This window comes from Protopterus annectens, chromosome 17.part0 (assembly GCF_019279795.1).
Source record: "Protopterus annectens isolate FY-2018-M chromosome 17.part0, PAN1.0, whole genome shotgun sequence".
Lineage (NCBI taxonomy): Eukaryota > Metazoa > Chordata > Ceratodontiformes > Protopteridae > Protopterus > Protopterus annectens.
In genome coordinates, this window is record NC_056751.1 from 835,171,341 (window position 1) to 835,184,595 (window position 13,255).

Sequence of the window (13,255 nt, forward strand, 5' to 3'; positions counted from 1 at the left end):
GAAATTGTTCCCTAATAGCATGCAAGGTTTCCCCAAAGAAAATTCCTCAGGCGCAGAGGCAGAAGGAATGGACTCTTCTGCATCAGAGTCCTCAAAAGGAGAAAAGGAGCCTGTGGAGGGTCTGAATTATCTGATTCATCAGAGGAGCCATCTGAAGAAACTGGCTCAGGGGCTCTACTCTAGTCCTCTTCTCTGGAGGTGGGTGAGAGGCCCTGTCTGGATGTGGTTGGGATCCCCGGATCAAAGAAAAGAGATCCTCTGCTAGACTAAGCATTTGTGAACTAGAACTGGGCCTGTGAGAGGGGGTCTTAGCAGGCACAGTTTTGGTAGTTTTGCTGCTTTAGCCCTGGCAAAGGCCTTAATCGACATGGATGCAGGAGGCCTAGCAGCTCCACGTGCAGGGGTAGAAATATCCAAAGGGATAGTATCTGATAAATCCTGTGAACCTGCAGGAGCAGGTGGGATTTCAGTAGCAGATTCAGCCAAGCTGGATGAGGCCTCGGTAAGTGGCAAGCTTTGGCGAAGGAAGAACCGTGGACTCGGTTTCAGCCGAAACCGAGACACTCGCGTTGGCTTAACCGCGGTTTCGCCAAAACCGTGGACCGCGAGTGTCGGTCCTTTTCCTTGCGTTTTTAGAAATTTGCGTAGTCGGAGTATCCGACGGCATAATGTAAGCAAAAGCGAGCGAAAAACTCTTCAGCAAATTCAGACCGACGCCTAAGCGTTCGTCGGTTGAAAGAAGCACAGGCTAGACAAGCTGCTACGTCGTGGTCTGGGCCTAAGCAAGGTAAGCAGTAAGAGTGGAAATCTTTATGAGGTATTTGTTTCCCACAATTTAAACAGTTATTCACTTTTTCTGACATCGGCTGAGGCAAGAAAGAGTCCCCAACGGGGTACTTAGCTTTTTAGAAGTCTTCGGTACTTTGTAGTAGTAATCTCTGGTTCTGACCGACCGGCACTTGCGAACAGCTTCTGCTTCGGGCGCTACGCGGCAAGAAAGACGGAGGAAAATGGCGTCGGCTGATGCCTTTATACCCGAAGAACTGCAGCTATGACGTCGGGTGAAGTGCGACACCAGCCGAGGCCAGACCCAGACTTTGGAATCCGACCGACCGAAGGGCTGCCTGACGACAGGACAACCCATTTGTAAGGACTGCAGATGCATCCTTGAAGGACATATTCCCTGAGTCTCTTTTTGGAAGCAGAATAATTCTGACCTTCCCAATGAAAATGCTCCCTCATCTCATGCAAGGTTTCCCCAAAAGAGAAATCTTCAGGGGGAGAGGCAGAGGGAACAGAATCCTCTGCATCCGAATCCTCATAAGGAGGAAAAGAGTAATCCTGATCAGAGGCAGAAACAGAAGATACAGAAGCCTGATCAGAGGAATCATAAGGGATATCCTGTCTAGGCCTTTTCTCAGGAGGAGGATGAGAGCTCCTAATCAGCCATCCGAAGTAATTGCTTCTGAGTCTTAGGAGCTGAATCCGAAGAAGCTTGAGCAGAAAGTCTGGGTTTAACAGGAGTCTTTGACTTAGCTTTTGTCTTTGTGGAAATAGTAATGTGTGAAGGCCTGAAGACCCCCTCAGAAGCCGGTACCTGCACAGCGGTTCCGGACCCATCTGAAGGAGCGACGTCCGAAGGTCCTGCAGCAGACAAATTACTAGGCCTAGTTGGCTCACCATGTGTGTCCGTCGCCATCGGTTCTGAAGTGGCGGACGACAGGGGCTGCAAAAGCTCACTGACTACCGAACCGAAGCTGGCTCCGGCTGCAAAATATCCTGTTTGGACCTCGGAGGCCTGTCCTTGTCTTTGCGCTTCTTCTGTAATCCGGTAGTCGGTAAAGTATCCGTCTACATCCTATAATTAAATCGCTACAAGTAATTCAAGGCCCAATCGTACCTACGCTTGATAGTGCGAGAATTAAACCTGGCACAGAACCGACAACAAGAAACGTCGTGGTCAGGGCCTAAGCAAGGTAGACAGTAAGAGTGGAAATCTTTATGAGGTATTTGTTTTCAACACGATACACAATTATTAACTTTTTCTGACATCGGAGGAGCAAGAAAAAAGTTTTCCCAATGGGGTACTTAGCTTTGAGAAGAGAAGTGGAAAACTTCGGACCGACGACAATCACACCACGTTGTCTTGAAAACGGCAAGCAACAACTAGCGAACTGCTTTGCACCACACGGCAAGAAAGACTGGAGAAGATGGCGTCGGCTGTCAGCTTTATACCCATGCGCTCTGACGTCAGGGTTCTAACTGAAACAGCCGACGCCGGAACCAGACTTTTAGATATTCTGGCCGACCTCGGGCTGCCTGCCGGCAGGAGTACCCTACAGTTATGACTGCAACAGTGAAACACGAAGAACATCGGCGAAATCAGGTAATTAGTCAGGCTGCCAGGTTCAGGGTTTGAAGCTGAGGGTGCAGAATCTGGCTCTCCTGCTGTGAGAGCAAGGTAGGGGTCTAAGGCAGGTGCCATGGAGCACTCAGTGACAAACTGCGCAAGAGGGGGTACCAGTGTTGGCGTGGCCAGTCTGGTGCAATCAGTATCGTCCTTGGTTTGTCCTATTTGATCTTTAGTAGTACTCGGGAGAGGAGAGGCAGAGGAGGAAAGACATACACTGATAGATTTTTCCAGCTGAAGGACAGAGCATCCACTTTCCAAGCTTGTTTGTGGGGAGTCCTTGTGCAGAATTTGTCCAATAGGTAATTCTGGGGGGAGGCAAACAGGTCTATATCTGGGCTCCCCATTTGTTTATCAACATGCTGAAAATCTCTGGTTCCAGCTTCCACTCGTGTGGGTCCATGAGATTTCTGCTTAGTTCGTCTGCCTGTGTATTTAGTTTTCCTGGCAAGAACTGAGCCTGTAGATGCACTTGGTAGCTCAAGGCTGTGTTCCACAGAGCCATGGCTAGTCTGCAGAGGGGGTAAGAATGGGTACCCCCCTGCTTATGTACCACATAACAGTGGCATTGTCCATCTTTACCATTAGTTGTCCTGGAAGAATGTGGTCCTTGAAGGCTGTCAGACCGTTCTGTACAGCTAACATTTCTTCTTGATTGATATGCAGGTGCATTTGACTTGGGTTCCATTTGCCCTGAATGCAATTCCCTGCCAGGTGGGTCCCCCATGCACAGTCTGATGCGTCTGTTGTTAGGGTTTGGGCTGCAGGGGGTTGAGTGATTGGTAGTCCCTTGTTTTGGTGGCAGGCCTCTGCCCACCAAAGGAATTCTAACCGTAGTCAAAGTATGATAGGAATCATTGCTTTTAGATCCTGAGAATGTTGGCACCATAGACTTTTTAGATACCATTGTAGTTTCCTCATATGCAGTCTTGCATATGGAATCAGAAGAATGCAGGAGGCCATGAACCCCAAGGCTTGCAGTATTTGCCTTTCAGATAGCAGGGGTTTTCTGGCCACTTGTTTGAAGTAGGTTGTCAAATGAAGTTGTTTATCCGGCATGAGGAAAGCCATCTGGGAAGTTGTATTCAAGCTTGCTCCCAGGAATATAATTTGTTGACAGGGTACCAGGTACGATTTCTTTTTGTTTGTGGTGTACCCCAGACAAGTTAGCACCCTTTGTACAAAGGCCAGATGATTCAAAAGTATGTCCTGGCTTTCTGCCTGAATTAGACAATCATCCAGGTATGGGTATATTTGAATATTTCTTTGCCTGCAAAATGCAACGACTGGAGCTAGGCACTTTGTGAATACCCTGGGCGCAGCGTGGGTATCTTCTGCAAGATTCCCTGAATGGGATGTGCAGGTATGCTTCTTTTAAATCTAGTGTTGCCAACCAGGTATCTTTGCCTAGCATAGGAAGCAACCGAAGAGTCAGCATCTTGAATTTTGGAATCACCAAAAAGGTGTTTAGAGTAGACAGGTCCAGGATAGGATGCCATGAATTGTCTTTTCTGGGTACCAGGAAAAGTCTCGAGTAGAAACCTTGTCCCTTTTCCTCTTCTGGTACAGTTTGAATAGCCTTTATGCTTAAGAGAGAGAGTGCTTGCTTTTGAGCCTCTGCCCACTGATTTGGGGTTGGTAACATGTGGAAGTGAAATCTGTATCCTTGGGAAACTATATTTAAAACCCATTTGTCCTGGGTAATGAGTTCCCAGTTTTTTGCCTGCAGAACAATCTTTCCCCCTAAAGGAGCAGTCAGTTGAGAAGTGCTTGCAAGTTTTAAAGTTAAGTCATTGAGACAGCTTACCATAGGGGGGAGTCTTACTACTCCCTGATTGGGAAGTGGGAGCCCTCCACTGATTAGTCCTGTGCATACCCTGGGACAGAAACCTGGGTGTTCTGCTGGTTGGACGGAGAAGGCCTGGAAGAGGCAGGAAAGGACAAGTTCTTAGAGGGCCAATGCCAACTACATCTTGGAGGCTGTACTTGTAGGAAATCTTTAACAGTTTGCATAGATTTAGCTTTTTCCTCCATCTTTTTAAGAACTTCTTCTGCTTTGTTGCCAAACAGGTGGTCCTGATTTAAGGGAGCATCCAGCAATTTAGCTTTAACATGATCTGGCAAAGATTGCTCCTTAAGCCAAAGATGCCTCTACTGAATCAAAACCACATTGCAAACTATGTTTTCCAACCTGTTCAGCAGAATGCATTACATCCTGTAAATCCTTATTTTCAGCACAATCAGGAATCATCATTTTCTTTTTAAGCAATCCAGTAATATGCTGCTGATACTTTAACATATGAAACTGGAAGTTTAAGACCCTAATGGCCAAGGCTGCAGAAGTGTATACCTTCTTACTCCATCTATCCAGCGCCCAGGAGTCTCTACCAGAGGGGGTAGGATTTTTGGCAGTAGTAGCCTGAATGCCCTTGGGTCCCTGTGAAATGGTCTCAGGATCCGCAGTAGGATTTTTAAAAAGGCACTTGTGAGAGTCAGTAACCCTGTAATATCTATCAGGTTTTCTGGGAGCAGGAGGTAAAGCATCAGGGGCCAAGCTAGAGTCCGAAAAGGCATTACCAACAATGTCTAGTACAGGAGGGATAGCTAAAGGCGTGTGTTGGGGCAGGAATAAGAAATCCCTAAGCCTCTCTTTAGAATCAGAGTAATCCTGGCTTTCCAGCGAAAATGTTCCCCAAGAGTATGCAGGGTTTTACCAAAAGAGAAATCCTCGGGGGGGGGGGGGGGTTAGAGGGAATAGAGTCCTCTGCATCAGAATCCTCATAGGTAGATAAGGGTAAATCCTGGTCATGAGAGGAAACAGAAATTTCAGAATCCTAGTCAGAAGTATCATAAGCAAATTCAGTCCTAGGTCTCTTAGAGGGGGAAGGTTGGCTTCCCCTGATTAAAGTAATAGGTCTTCAGCCATTCTTATCATTTGTTTCTTAGGCATAGAGGCCTGACCATGCGGTCTGGGCTTCGGTTTTCTAGGCATGGTTAGAATTTTAGGCCTTGAAGAAGAAGATGGCGTCAATTTAATATGCATGTCAGTAGGCCTGAATACACCCTCAGAAGCCAGTGCCTGCACAGCGGCTCTGAACCCATCCAAGGTAGAGACATCTGCAGGTTCCACTGCTGAAGCATCTCGCGGTATACCGGACTCCAAATGGGTCTCAGTAGAGGCCTGCGAATCTGAAGTAGTGGGTATCAAGGGCTGCGAAAGTGCCTCACTGAGTACCGGCGAACTGGCGACTGGCTTAGGAGAAGCGTCGTTGGCAGTTTTGGACCTAGGCGGCCTGCCTCTGTCTTTATCTTTACATTTTTTTGGAATGTCGGTAGTCGGATGGCTTACCGAAGACATATCTAGATAATTGAACAGAGTACCAAAATAATTAGAAGCGTAAATATACAGACAATGAATAGTTTGTTGCTTAAATAAGGCACAAAACCTACAGAGAGGTACGTCGTGGTCAGGGCCTAGGCAAGGAATACAGTACGAATGAAAATCCCTGGGAGGTATTTGCTTTCCACAAGAAATACAATTATTGACTTTTACTGACATCAGTTTAGAGCAAGAAAAAGATTCCCCAACGAGATACTTGGCTTTAGATGAAGACTTCGGTTCTGAAACTCGAAAAAGTACAGTTTTGTACCTACCATAAATGTAGATGTTCGAGGATCCACATTGCTGCAGTCCTAACCATTGGGTAGTCCGCTGTCCCAGTCGGCCCGAATACCAAAGTATATGGCTGACGTCGGTCAAGGCGCATTAGTCTGACGTCAGGACGTCAGGGTACTAATGCGCATGACCGACGTCATATCCTCAGTCTTTTCTTGCCCCAGATGTCAGAAGACCCTAAAAGACAAGGCCAAAACCAAAAACACCAAACACTCCTGCACCAAAAATATGTACAATATATACAAAATTACAAGAGTATAACCTCACCCACACAACCACCCCTAAACACAGAGGGGAAGGAGGGAGGGTAAATTGGACTGCAGCAATGTGGATCCTCGAACATCTACATTTATGGTAGGTACAAAACTGTACTATGTTCTTCATTCCACATTGCTGCAGTCCTAACCATTGGGTAGAATCCCAAAGCAGAGGTAAGGGAGGCTGGCAAATCATAAAGAAGCAGGAGCTGTCAACATGCCTTGCAAAATAGCTGTGGCAAAACCAGCCCTAGATTTAGAGTAGAGAGGAAGGTGGTAATGCTTAGAGAAAGTATGCACTGAACTCCACGTAGCTGCCTCCAAAATATCCTTAGTTGCCACCCCCCTTAGAAATGCTGTTGAAGTGGCAGTAGCCCTAGTGGAATGAGGCCTAATCCCAGCTGGAATCTCCTTGCCATGATGGGAATAACAAAATGCAATGCAAAACCCAATCCACTTAGAAATAGTCTGTTTTGACACAGGCTTGCCCTGAGAACTCAAAGCAAAGAAACAAACAACTGCTGAGACTGCCTAAAATCCTTGGTCCTGCTTAAATAATAACGCAACTGCCTGTGTACATCTAAAGTGTGCAAAATCTTTTCCCCTTATTTTGGGGATCTGCATAGAAAGTAGGCAAATGAATAGTTTGGTTTAAAGCCACACTAGAAACCACCTTAGGCATAAAAGAAGGATTAGTAATAATGATACCCTATCCTTATGGAAAATCAAAAGGCTCTACCGCCATAAGGGCCTGCAATTCAGAAACCCTTCTTGCAGAAGTAATGGCCAACAAAAAGCAGTCTTCCATGACAAGTATTTCAATTCAGCAGTAGCCGAGGCTCAAAAGGTTGTAGAGTAAGTTTCTCCAACACAAAATTGAGATCCCAAGCAGGAGTAGGAGCTCTACGTGGGGTCTTATATTCTTTGCCCCTCTAAGAAATTGCTTGAACAAAGGATGAGAAAACAATGGTGGGTCACAATCATAGTGAGCTGAAATTGCTGCAGCATGAATCTTAATGGAAGAGAAAGACAAACCTTTGTCCAATAACTCAGTAAGATATTGAAGAGCCACACTCAAATTAGGCTCAGAAATCTCCAAATTCTTTGCTGCACTCCAAAATAAAAATCTCTTCCATTTTTCTGCATGACACTTTCCTTGTACTAGGTCTTCTGGCTTCCATAATCACATTTAAAACTTGTTGAAAAAGTTGAGACCTGCTGTGTTTCAAAACAGAATATGCCAGGCTGTTAGATGAAGAGAGTGAAGCTTGACATTGAGCAGATGACCGTCCCTCTGAGACAACAGGTGTGGAATCAAAGGTAAAGGCCATGGAGGCTTCCTTACCAGACTCCTCAGTAATGGGTACCAATGTTGCCGAGGCCAATCTGGAGCTATTAAAATCATCCTTGGCTTGTCTTGTCTGACCTTTAGGAGCACCTTTGGGAGAAGAGGCAGAGGTGGAAAGGCATACACATGAAGATTTTTCCAACTGAAAGAAAGAGCATCCACTTTCCAAGCTGTGTGATGAAACCTCTTTGTGCAAAACTTTGGCAGCTGGTGGTTTAGTGGAGAAGCGAACAGATCTATGTCTGGAGTTCCCCATGACACTGTCAATTTCCGAAATACATGAAGATCCAGTTTCCACTGTGGGGATCCATGATTTGTCTGCTCAACACATCTGCTAAGGAGTTCTGTGCTCCGCAGAAACCTTGCCTGAAGAGTTAGTTGCAAGCTGAGCGCAGTCTCCCATAAAATCATTGCTTGCCTGCACAACGGGTAAGAATGTGTTCCCCCCTGTTTGTTGATGTACCACATGACAGTTGTGTTGTCTGTTAGAATCAACACCTGTCCTGGAAGAAGTAACTCCTTGAAAGCCATTAATGCAAACTGGACTGCTAACATCTCCTTTATGTTGATATGTAGATGCTGTAGTCTGGCAGGCCACTTGTCTTGTATCCACTTTCCATTTAGATGAGCTCCCCAAGCAATGTCTGAGGCATCTGTCGTTAGAATCTGACTCGCCTCTGGCCGGGTCACAGAGAGTCCCTTGTTTAGGTGACATTCCTGAGCCCACCACAAAATTCCTGTTGAATGCAAGGTATTATTTGAATGACAGTGTCCAAATCCTGGCAGTGCTGTGTCCATACATTTTGAGATACCATTGCAGCTTCCTCATATGCAGTTTGGCATTGGGAAGCACCAGAATACAAGATGCCATGAACCCTAAGGCTTGAAGGACTGTCCTTGCAGTCAGCCCGGACTGAAGAGATAGTTGATGGAAGTAAATGGAAAGATTCTTTTGTTTGTCCGGGGTTAAAAAGGCCATCTGGGCTGCTGTATTCAGTCTCACACCCAGAAAGCACATGTCTTGAGAGGGTACTAGACTGGACTTTATTTCGCTCACAGAATACCCTAGGCATCTTAGCACTGCTATCACATATTCCAAATGCTGTAAAGGTCTTCCTTTTCTTGAGACAGAATCAGGCAGTCGCCCAAGTAAGGCTAGATTTGAATCACTCTTAGCCTGAAGTAAGCTATCACTGGAGCCAGAACCTTTGTGAATACTCTGGGCAGTAGATAAGCCAAAGGGCAATGCAGAGAACTGATAATGGAAATTTCCAGCTCGAAACGCAGATACTTCCTGCAACTTAGTCTGATAGGCACATGAAGGTAAGCCTCCTTGAGATCTAAAGTTACCATCCAGTGATCTTTGCCCAGCAGAGGTAAAAGCTGTTGTAACGCCAACATTTTGAACTTGGGAATGTCCAGATAAGTGTTGAGGATAGATAAATCCAAAATTGGTCTCCATGTGTTCCCCTTCTTTGGTACTAGGAACAGGCGAGAATAAAATCCTAGGCCCCTTTCTGGCACAGGAACTGGCTGAATGGCCCCTATTTGGAGTAACAGAGAAATTTGCTTGTGAGCCTCTTTTCTTTGTAGAGGAGGAATGTCTGGCATGCCTTTGAAAGGAGGCAAGGTATGGAAATAAAACCTGTAACCGTGGTGAATGATATCCAAAACCCATCTGTCTTGGGTAATTAAATCCCAATTTTCTTTGAAAAGAGCCAACCTTCCTCCCAAAGGTGCTGCCAGACGAGAACGTACTGGCAGCTGAAAAGGCAGGTCATTGGGTCTGTTTACGAAAGGACTGACCCCTGCCCTCACCAGAAGTCTGAGCAGGTGAACTCCTGTTCTAGGCCTAAAAGAACCTTGAGCTCTGCCCCTACCACGCCTAGACCTACCCCTAGACTGGGAATCATAAGCAGGATATGTCCATCCCTTAGTAGGCCAATTTCTACTAAACTTCGGAGGCTGCACCTGCAAAAAATCTTTAACAGTTTGCATAGACTTAGCCTTGTCCTCCATTTTCTTTAAAACTGCTTCCACAGGCGAACCAAACAACACGTCAGACTGTAAAGGAGCATCCAAAATCCTTGTCTTAACATGCTCAGCTAAATTCTGATCCCTCAACCAGGCGAGCCTCACGAAGAACAGAACCAGTGGCAGCCACCCTCGAGGAGGCCTGCACAGCATCAAAACCACATTGCAAGGAATGCTTACCCACCTGTTCAGACACATGAACTAAATCCTGCAACTCTTTACACTCAATACCTTCCGCCAGAGCATCCACCTTAGACTTCAATTGTGAAAGGAGATAATTTTGATATTTTAACATGTGAAACTGGCAATTCAACGCCTCATGGCTAAAGTGGAAGAAGTATACACTTTCTTTCCCCATCTATCCAAAGCCCTTGCCTCTTTATCAGGAGGAACAGGATTTTTAACAACAGAAGCCTTAACACCTTTAGGCCCCTGAGAGACAGTTTCCGGGTCTGCCCTAGGACTCTTAAAAGATACTTATGAGCTTCAGGCACCCTATAGTACCTATCCGGTTTAACTGGGGCAGGAGGCAAAGAATCAGGGTTCAGGGAAGCCTCTGCAAAAACATCTTCCACCACATTCAGAACAGGAGGTATAGCTAAAGGCCTATGCTGGGGTAAAACAAGAATTCCCTAAGCCTCTTCCTGGAATCAGAGAAATCTTGACCTTCCCATTTAAAATGCTCCCTCATGGAATGAAGAGTCTCTGAAAATGAAAAATCCTCAGGAGGAGAAGTTGAAGGAGTAGAATCATCCACATCAGAATCAGAATAAGGAGGATACTCCTGCAAGTCTTCAGTCAAGACTCAGAAGCCTCCGAACACTGCTCAAAACTCTCAAACTCAGGTTCCACCCTAGGCCTCTTATCAGGAGGGGGCATAGAACCTCTAATCATAGTAATCAAATCCTCTGCCATTTTAAGCATATGTTTCTTAGGCAAAGATCCTGAAGAGCTAGGAGAAACCCCACTGAAGTTAAACCTGGCCTGCCTCTCAAAGAAGCCTTGGAAACAGAAGGGAGGCTCTAACCACCTTAGGAAGAGAAGGAAGAACAGCCACCTGAGAAGCCCCTTCAGCCTGGCCTACCTCCTGAGAGGACACATCCTGTAACAGTAAAGTCTCTCCCTGAGACTCCAAAGAAACTCCTGGCAGAACCTCCGCTCCACTGAGTTTTCTAAAGAACCGACGTCCGGGACTGTCGGTTCTTCCCCTAGGCTTTGCTGCTTTGTCCTTGCGCTTTTGATCGGCGGCCGGAGCATCCGGCGGCATTTTATAATTACAACGCTTCCCAAAAACTAACCTGGCACAGTCTAACCTTCTCTTAATAGTGCGTTTGTTAAATCTAGCACAAGAGCGGCATCCAACAACGTCGTGCTCAGGCCCTAAACAAGGTATACACAAAGTATGGTAATCCCTATGAGGTATCTGTTTCCCACAAGAAATACAGTTATTCACTTTTTCTGACATCCGTTAAATACTGAGGCAAGAAAAACAAAATATTCCCAACGGGTACTTAGCCAACTTTGATTCGGTCTGAAACTCCGACTTCAGAAAATTTCAGAACGCCAACCTGCACTCGCAAAACTGCTTCTGCATCGGACCATGCGGCAAAAAAGACTGAGGATATGACGTCGGTCATGCGCATTAGTACCCTGATGTCCTGACGTCAGACTAATGCGCCTTGACCGACGTCAGCCATATACTTTGGTATTCGGGCCGACTGGGACAGCGGACTACCCAATGGTTAGGACTGCAGCAATGTGGAATGAAGAACATCGAAAATTTCAGGAGTCGGCCGACCGGCACTTGTGAACTGCTTCTGCTTCGGCACTGCACGGCAAGAAAGAGTGATGTAATGGCGTCGGCTGCATGCTTTATACCCCTGACTACCTGACGTCACGGAAGATTAGACAGCGTCAGACGCAGGACCCAAGACTTTGATAATCAGGCCAACTGAGGGCTACTGCAAGCAGATAACCCAAATGTGATGACTGCAACAGTTAAACACGAAGAACATCTGCCATCCCCAACCCCCATAACATGTCAAGTACTGTTTAGATTTTTTTTTTACAAGACTGAACCTGTTTCACAGACCTGACAAGACACAAAAGCTACCTGGCAGGCTGGGACAAACAAGTAACTGCTAAAATGTACTGCAAGATAAAATCTAGGTGATTATCACTTTCAAGTGGTAATCACAATTTGTGTTGTGCAGGGAACTGCCCACAAGAGGCTTCCACAGTATAAAACCTGTGATCTCTTGGGTACAATCTATGTAAATGTCCATATATGTTCAGATTTCTTCCTCAAACAAGCTTTTGTTTATTTCCTGTGTTTATGTTGTAATTTTTAGGTGCTATAACTTCTGTTTTGGGCATCTGGCTCAACTAGTTCTTGAAAAGGGTCTAGTAGAAGCCCACACAGCTGGTTAACAAATGATATGCTAAATATGCAGATTTAAATCAAATGGTCAGAAAATATAGTCATGCAAGTAAACTTACCATAAAAGTAGATGTTCTAATAGATCACTGCTGCAGTAGACTAAGCCATTTGGGTCTTACCAATTGCCACAAGCGAGCTTTTCAAAGTATAAGGACATCTTCCATGAGTTCTAAATGTTAAGAACTCAAGAGGAGCTTCACATGAAGAGACATACCACTGAAATCTCAGAATTTTTGCTCCAAAGATAGAGGAAACAGCCCTGAACGGAAAAATGCTAGGAAACGTAGCACAATGGTAACTATATACACAAGATTATATACATCTACACCTGGGTAATGCAAAAAGCACCAAAAGAAAGGGAATGGAAAGAGGGGCTAACTACTATATGATCTTTGGTGGGCTTTGAGTCTCACTGACAACAGAAAGCATTTTGTCATCTCAAGTGTGTCACAAGTGGCACAATGGGTAGAGCACTGGACTTCTAGTAAAATGGTAAAAGGCATTCAAAGTCTGTGGGTTCGAGTCCCACCAGAGTTGACTTTATACATGGTTAGGGGTTGGCATAATGGTTGAAGTGTTTATCTAACTGACACAAGGTACAATGTTTGACTCTCCACTCTGGAAATTTGGCAAGGCTTAAAATGGCCCACAAGGGCATCTAGCCTAGTGCTTGCCTACAAACCTATGAACTTTTTATGGGAGGAGGAGGGTGTGTCACAAGCTTGAAGGGATATTATTTAAAACTAGGCTTGTAAGGGCCCTAGGGCCATTAATCAAGTTACTTCCTGTGATCCAATGGCAAAAAGCGTTTGCCATCCTGCGCAATTTCTCTTTCACCAATAGGCCAAACAGCTAAGATCGATTAAAAGGCGGTACTGGTTAAAAATGCTCTTAAGTTATCTGCAAAGTTGCAGAGGTGCAGCCAGGCCTTGAAGTCTCGGCCACGCCTGCTCTGGTTGCCCTCACTGCACCATTCGCCACATTATGCATGAGGTACATGAAGTTAGAAATATTGGTCACTGTGCTTGAGGTATTCTCCAACTGCTTCTTAGAGTCCAATGTTGGGAGCCTTCTCAAGAGTTGCCAGAGC